Here is a 6,786-nt window from a genome sequence, read left to right as displayed (position 1 = left end):
TATCCATTCATCTGCTGATGAACATTTGGGCTCTTTGCATAATTTGGTTATTATTGATAATGCTCCTATAGAACTTATTTTAAACTGAAGTGTTTACTAAGCAACACTCTCAATATCTTTGCATGTCTTTACTGTACTTCTAAATCCACTTTTTTTTTTACTTTTCTTTCTTTTATAAAAGATGTTTAATTGTGCCTTTTAGTAGCAAAGTGGTCCATATGATTTTATGTAATACTTTAGCTAAAGTGCTTTCTTGCAATTTGGAAATGAAATATAAATAAATACATGTTATTAATACTTTAAAATATAACTCAAACAAAAAGATTTACTTCCATTTTAAGTCAGTGTATATATGTCCTTAGCAGTTAATACCATTACGAGGAAATCTTCACCATGATTTACAATAAAAGATTGTAGAGATAAAATCTTCTCATTGGCCTTAAATACTCCATGTACTTTTAAATTGTTCTTTCTTTGATTGGGAACTTAGCTAATCTGTCATTAACTTTACAAAAAATACCTCTTAAACTTTCTAGAGTATTTATCATAGAACCTAATTAAAATATATTATATATCCAGTGAATTTTACTAGAGTGCTTTAACATAACTGCATAATGAAACAATGTTGTTTTCCTTCTTCTATAATTGGTTTCTACAAATATTTTTTTTTTACAAATTTCTCTTATAGTTTCTGCTTCTTATTTCCAAATAATTGATGAGATATTGCTAAAAATAGTATTCTCACCTGATATGTCTATAGAGTAAATAATAAGTTAGTCCTTGGAATATCAAAACAGAAATTCATCAGACACATTTCCTGATAACTGTAGTGACAAAGGAGCTATTACAATGGTCTGACTCGAGTATTAGAGTTTGGAAGTTCTTTAATATCAATTATGTTTCTGTTTTTGACTATGTCCATGTCTTTCAGTAAGCTATTTAATATATTTTAAAAGACATAAGGTGCCGCCTCGGTGCAGTAGGCAGCGCATCAGTCTCATAAGACATAATTTTGAAAGGCTTAATTATGTTTACATCAAAAGAAGGTGTTGAGAATCAGTTGAACTTAAAGAAAAAGTTGAGACCTAAAAACAGTATTACTTGCTCATGAATTTGTATATGTAATATTTCCATATGTCAATTTTATCATATTGAAACAAATGCTACATTAAAATCTATAACTTATTGCTGCAATGTAATCACCTTAATATTCATCTATGGTATAGGTACATGTAATTTGTTACATTATATATTTTGTTACCATGGTTTTAAAGAATCATCTTTGGGGAATATAATTTCCAAGTAGTTGAGCACACTTTATTTAACTTTTTTTTTTTTTAAGATTTTATTTATTTATTTGACAGAGATCACAAGGAGGCAGAGAGGCAGGCAGACAGAGAGAGAGGAGGAAGCAGGCTCCCCGCTGAGCAGAGAGCCCGATGCGGGGCTCGATCCCAGGACTCTGAGACCATGACCTGAGCCGAAGGCAGAGGCTTAACCCACTGAGCCACCCAGGCGCCCCTTTATTTAACGTTTTGATGATCCCAGGGCAAAATGAAGTGGAGTGAGTGGAAGTATAGGTGAACCAAGAGGGCTATTGAAGTTTTGGGGGTTTAGGTGACTGGAACACTATTCCCTCTACTTTTGCATATGTTTGGTATTTTCTAAAGAAAACAAACTATAACGTTGAGAAGGGGGCGTCTGGGTGGCTCAGTCAGTTGAGTGGCTGCTTTTGGCTCAGGTTCTGGTCTCAGGTCCTGGAATCCAGCCCTGCATCAGGCTCCCTGCTCAGTGGGGAGTCTGCTTCTCCTTCTGTCCTTCCTCCCCTGCTCATTTTCTCTCCCTCTCTATCTCACTATCTCAAATAAATAAATAATATCTTTTAAAAATATGACACTCTGTAACAACAGTTTTTTAAATGCTTAAAGTTTGAGTATACTCATGAAACTAACTCTATTTATAGCTGGTGTTTTTTAAAACACAATCATTAAATCCCATGAGGAAATAACAAGCTTTAAAAGGACTAGTGAAAGAATCTGAATTAGTAAATGTTGGAATTTGATATGATAACTTAGCATACATTGTATGAAATGGCTTCTGGAAATGAGCACATTTTAATCTCAATATCACAGAAGGAGGAAAAAGAATCACTTCCAGTGTTGTTCAGCTTAGGTCCCTATAAGTCAAATCAATGTTTTCCTTGGACCAAGGAGCTGGGAAACCAACATGTCTTGACTTCCTAGTTCTGCTGGGTGTTGCTATGATTTCAAAGCACTAGCTACTTACTTCAAACTTTACTTTTGATCTCCTATCTTATATACACAAGAAGCTTCTCAGTTTCAAAGTAAAAGTTGTGAAATACTGATAGATGAAAACAACCTTACCAATGGAACTACAGAAGCAAAGAGAAATAGATTAGGCACACTATTTCCATTTAGGTTTCAGTGTATCTGAAGCACATGAGGGAGAAAAAAGTGAAAGACCCTAGAAAGTTCTCTGTAGTCATTGGCAGACAGAAGAGCAGAACTGGCTTTATATTTTGGAATGTTAAGCTTATTTCTGAATATAAAATGAGAAGTCTATAGGAAACTTGTGGCATATTCTTAGAGCAGGTATTAACATATTATTATAGGAAAAAAACTTCAATTTTAAATTACTGCAAGGAAAATTCATTAAAAGAAATGGTGCCTACTATGAGTCTGTAATTTCAATATATTTTATAGGATTTTTTTCAAAGGCACATTTTTACTCTTTATTGAATCATACATGCATACAAGTACACATGGCACAATATTTTAATGTTGTTTGGTCTACATTCCAATCAGAAAGAGTAAGCACTTATGCAGATATATTGCATAAATACAATTAAGTATAGCAATACCAGTCTCAGGTAAATTTATTTCTTTTCTAGGTCTCTCTCACAATCCATTCTTTTCTCCCCTTTTATACCACTCTGCCCTGTATCTATTTTTCCCCCTCCCTTCTTTCCATTAACAGATACATTTGAAATCTTACTGTATGTGTGACACCATACAAAACATTAAAGATAGAGCAGAGAACAATATGGGCATGTTCATGACCTCACAGATTTTCAATATGTTCAGAATGGCAGACAAATAAGAAGATAAAGTATGAAGAGGTAATGGGAAATCCATTATGCTATGAGATCACATAGGAGGTGAATTTCTCCTTTTTCTTGTCATTGATCTTATTTATTGAGCCCAAAGTGAACCTTTTGTTCTTTAAATCTTACACTCTGTATCATATTTGCTTATGCCTTTCTAACAATAATAGCTCAAAGTCCTCTTCTCACTTCCCCCTTTATACCAGGTGTCCACCCCCATGTTATAGTTCAATTCCCTGGTACCTAGCATGGAAATGTTTAATTTTCACTAGCCTCCTAAAAACCAAAGGAGAGTAGCACCTTTTCTTTTTAATCAACTAGGCCACTTACATTAAACAGCACAATCTCTAGATAACTCTTGCTGAATCTCAAGTGGGTATTCCTAAGTGAAGTAGAGGATCTGTGGGCTTGTTTACTTTGGTTTCTACCTGTTGTCTTCTTGGAGAGAACTGTTAAGTCATTGCTGCAGTTTTTGCTACACCATAGGTTATTAAAATTCCATTTTTCATTTTCTCTCTCCTTTCATTTTCAAAATCAACTTCACCCTAGTGATCCAAATCTCTGTATATGTTGGATCTAACATGGGAAACCGTATAACGATTATTCAAGATTACTTGGCATTTTGGGTCCCATAAAAGAAAACATTTGGATGATAGCTCTTCAGTAAAACTAGTAGGTTCTGGGGCACTTGGGTGGCTCAGTCAATTAAGCATCCAGCTCTTGATTTAGGCTCAGGTCACAACCTCAGGGTCATGAGATGGAGCCCCATGTTGGGCTCCATGCTCAGCAGGGATCTGTTTTAGATTCTCCCCCTCTTCCTCTCTCTGACCCTCCCCTTGCCCATGAGTACATGCTCTCTCTCTCTCAGCAATCCATCAATCTTTAAAAAAAATGTTGTAGCTTCTACATAATAGGTCATCTACACTCAGTTTTGAATTACAGAGTTTTATGTACCATTCCTATTAATGCAGTTATCTATAGAAATCTGTGTAGTTGAAACATGAAAATATTGGTAATGGAGATTATTTACTTTAATTAAAAAATATAAATAATATTAGGAAGCATACTGAATCACAAGTCAGAAGAATTACTTTCTAGTCTTATTACAGCCACTTACTACCAAATTCCTTTAGTGTTCCCTGGGCTTTAGCTGTACTACCTTTAAAACAACAACAACAACAAACAAACAAACAAACAAAACTAGCATTACCTATAAAAAAACATACCTGCACTGCCTATCTCACATGGCTGTTATGAGGTTCCAAAAATATAATGAAGATTTTGGAACTGCTTTTAAAAACTGTAGAGTACAATACAAATAAAAGATGAAATTTTTATTCTACTCATAAACTTAGGCACTTGACTTTTTGTAACACAACTTTTTAAAGATTTTTCTTTATTACTTGTCAGAGAGAGCATAAGCAGAGGGAGAAACAGGCAGAGGGAGAAGCAAGTTTCCTGCTGAGCAAGTAGCCCAATGCAGGACTCAATCCCAGGATCCTGGGACCATGACCAGAGTGGAGGGCAGACGCTTAACCAACTGAGTCACCCAGTTGTCCCTTTCTACACACTTTTGTTTTAAATTCTGACAAGTCAAACACTCACAAGATGGAGAACATAGTCAATTCTAGATCCTAAGCAAAATACTTCTTTTCATTAATTACAGTGCTATTTTTATTCAAGTCTGGATAACTGGTATTACTCTCCATGTGAACTGAAGAAAAGTCAGTGCATATCCCTTTAGATTTTCTTAACCCAATCCTGTGATCTTACACACTTCTCTTTAAATTTAACACATCTTGAACGAAATAAGGTTGGAAGACTATTTCTGACACCAGAGGTTTTAAAGAGAATGGTAGGATAGTTCATTTAAACATTCTGCTTTGTTATATGTATGGCAGGAGAAAACAACTTAGTGAATTTGGCTTGCCATTACTCTGATTCTCAATAAAATCAAAGATCACAAGGAAGCCATCCTCTGAATAAACAAAAAGACATGATAGTAGAGAATGGAAGCATTAGCACACAGCAGAAAGGAAAAGCTTTGGACTGGTAAACTTTGATGCTAGTATTTGTTCTATTCCTCCTTAAGCTGAGATTCCCCAGGTCCCTCCTTCATAAACTGTAAATTTAGACACATGACGCAATGGCCAAATAATTCTGTAATATTGGTTTCTACATTCTGGAAAGTAATTTGCTAAAAGTAAACAGACCCCAGAAAATGTTAACCTTAGAAAATTAACTCTACTGAAGAAGAAATCTTAGTTTGTTACCTACAAAGTTAATTTACATGGCCAGTCTTAGAATTATTTCTGCGGGGGCACCTGGGTGGCTCAGATAGTTGTGTCTGACTTAGGGCATAATCTTGTGGTCATGAGATCAAGCCCCAAGTCAAGCTCTGCCCTCACTGGGGAGTCTGCTTGATATTCTCTCTCTCTATCTCTCCTTCTGCCCCTCCCCCTTGCACTCACATGCTCTTTCTCTCTCTCTCAAAAATTAATAAATAGATTGCAGTACATTGAGCTCCATAGATGCACACTGGAGCAAGTGAGAGCCAGACAGGCACTGGGCAACTTCGAGTCTTGCTAAGGAAAATAATTAAACATGGGCAAAGGAAATCCTAAAAAGCCAAGACAAAATGTCATCATATGCATTCTTTGTGCAAACTTGACTAGAGGAGTACAAGAAGAAGCATTCAGATGCTTCAGTCAACTTCTCAGAGTTTTCTAAGAAGTGCTCAAATAGGTGGAAGACCATGTCTTCCAAAGAGAAAGAAAATTTGAAGACATGGCAAAGGCGGACAAGGCCCATTGTGAAAGAGAAATGAAAATTTGTTTTCCTCCTTAAAGGGGAAAAAAAAAAGAAGTTCAAGGATGTCAGTGCACCCAAGAGGCCTCCTTTGGCCTTTTTCCTGTTTTGTTCTGAGTATCACCCAAAAATCAAAGGAGAACATCTCAACCTATCCATTGGTGATGTTGCAAAGAAACTGAGAGAAATGTGAAATAACACTGCTGCAGAAGAAAAGTAGCCTTGTGAAAAGAAGGCTGCTAAGCTGAAGAAAAAATATGAAAAGGATATTGCTACATATGAAGCTAAAGGAAAGTCTGATAGGGCAAAAAAGGGAGTTGTCAAGGCTGAAAAGAGCAAGAAAAAGAAGGAAGAGGAGGGAGATGAAGAGGACGTTGAGGAGGAAGATGAAGAAGAAAATGATGATGAATAAGCTGGTCTATAAAGGATTTAACCCCTTGTACACAATCACTACTTTTAAAGAAAAAAAATATTGAAATGTAAGGCTGTATAAGATTTGTTTTTAAACTGTACAGTGTCTTTTTTCTTAGTTAACACTACTGAATGTGTCTTTAACTAGCTGTGTCCTGGCGGTATTTTCAATAGCCACTACCCTTGCCTGGTACAGTTTGAGGGTTGCAAATTGGAATGGAAATTTAAAGCAAGATTCTTTTTGGTACACAGCACAAATTACTACTATTTGGGGATGGAAGTGTTTCATCTTCAGTTGTTTCTGATGCAGCTTCTATGAAATAATTGTTACTCTGTAACTGAATACCACTCCAATTGTATACTTATACCTGTCACAGAGTAAATGTGTATAAAATAAAACTGGAATCCAAAGTTGCTCTTTCCACCACTGACTCCTCATAGAA

The 6,786-nt window shown here is 35.7% G+C and overlaps 1 pseudogene across 1 annotated transcript; it reads left to right on the top strand.

Moving 5' to 3' along the window:
- The first annotated feature begins 5,728 nt into the window (after positions 1-5,728).
- On the top strand, positions 5,729-6,344 carry LOC308337187 (putative high mobility group protein B1-like 1; annotated as a pseudogene). Its single transcript has one exon. The product of its transcript is annotated as a putative high mobility group protein B1-like 1 (transcript).
- Positions 6,345-6,786: the final 442 nt, after the last annotated feature.

The sequence above is a fragment of the Martes martes genome, assembly GCF_963455335.1.
Source record: "Martes martes genome assembly, chromosome: X".
Taxonomy (NCBI): domain Eukaryota; kingdom Metazoa; phylum Chordata; class Mammalia; order Carnivora; family Mustelidae; genus Martes; species Martes martes.
Note: the sequence above shows the minus strand (reverse complement) of the source record. Positions and strands in the feature narration are given on the sequence as shown.